The 1,359-nt window shown below is 51.9% G+C and overlaps 1 long non-coding RNA gene across 1 annotated transcript in view; it reads right to left on the minus strand.

Annotated features, from left to right (window-relative positions):
* Positions 1-1,359, minus strand: part of LOC122193712 — a 4,612-nt gene that overhangs the window by 2,699 nt on the left and 554 nt on the right. The gene's annotated exons all lie outside the window — the stretch shown is intronic.

Genomic DNA, 1,359 nt, shown 5'->3' on the forward strand with positions numbered 1-1,359 from the left:
TCTCTATGGGATCTCTGTGGGATCTCTATGGGCCCCATGAGGTCTGAGGCTTTGGGGTCTCTATGGGGTCTGAAATTTTTGAGATCTCTATGGACTCCCTATGGGGTGGAAAACTTTGGGGTCTCTATGGAGTCTCTATGGGGTTTAAGGCTTTGGGGTCTCTATGTGGTCTCTATGGGGTCTCTATGGGGTCCCTACAGGATCCGAGGCTTTGGGGTCTCTATGGGGTCCCTATGGGGTCCCTACGGGATCCGAGACTTTGGGGTCTCTGTGGGGTCCCTATGGGGTCCCTATGGGATCCGAGACTTTGGGGTCTCTGTGGGGTCCCTATGGGGTCTCCACAGCATGTGACAGATTTAGGGTCTCTACAGGTCTAGAGTCTCCCTAGGAGTTTCTATGGGGTGTGAGCATTTTGGGGTCTCCATAGGGTCTCCATGGGATGCCTATGGGATCTCTATGGGGCCCCATGGGGTCTGAGGCTTTGGGGTCTGTATGGGGTCTCCATAGAATCTGAGGGCTTTGGGGACCCTATGGGGTCTCTATGGGTCCCTGTGGGATTTCTATGGCTCTCTATGGGATTTCTTGTGTCCCTATGGCTCTCAATGCCTCTCTATGGGATTTCTACGGCTCTCAATGGGTCCCTATGGTTCTCTAGGGATTTCTATGGCTCTCGATGGGATTTCTGTGGCTCTGTATGGCTCTCTGTGGGTCCCAATGGGATTTCCATGTGTTCCTCTGGCTCTCTATGGGTCCCTATGGGTCCCTATGGCTCTCTGTGGGTCCCTATGGGACTTCTATAGCTCTCCATGCGTCTCAATGAGTTGCATGGAGAGCTACAGAATGATGTGATTTCTAAGAGTCTCCATGCGATTTCTATGGGTCCCTGTGGGATTTCTATGTGTCCCTATGGCTCTCAATGGTTCCCTATGGGGTTTCTATGTGTCCCTATGGCTCTCAGTGGATCTCTAAGGGGTTTCTATGGCTCTCAATGGGCCCCAATAGGATTTCTCTGGCTCTCTATGGGTCCCTATGGGATTTCTATGGGTCCCAATGGCTCTCTACGGGTCTCAATGGGTCCCTATGGGATTTTTACATGCCTCCACGGAATTCCTATGTGTCCCTATGGCTCTCAGTGGCTCTCTATGGGTCCCTATGGGTCTCTGTGGGATTTCTATGGCTCTCAATGGCTCTCAGTGGGCGCCTATGGGATTTCTAGGGCTCCCTACGGGTCCCTATGATTCTCTATGGGATTTCTAGGGCTCCCTACAGGTCCCTATGATTCTCTATGGGATTTCTAAGGCTCCCTATGGGTCCCTATGATTCTCTATGGGATTTCTAGGGGTCTCTATGGGCCCCTAT

This window comes from Lagopus leucura, unplaced genomic scaffold (assembly GCF_019238085.1).
Source record: "Lagopus leucura isolate 7727_CA_CO unplaced genomic scaffold, USGS_WTPT01 34984-0_obj-0_obj, whole genome shotgun sequence".
In the NCBI taxonomy this organism is placed as follows: domain Eukaryota; kingdom Metazoa; phylum Chordata; class Aves; order Galliformes; family Phasianidae; genus Lagopus; species Lagopus leucura.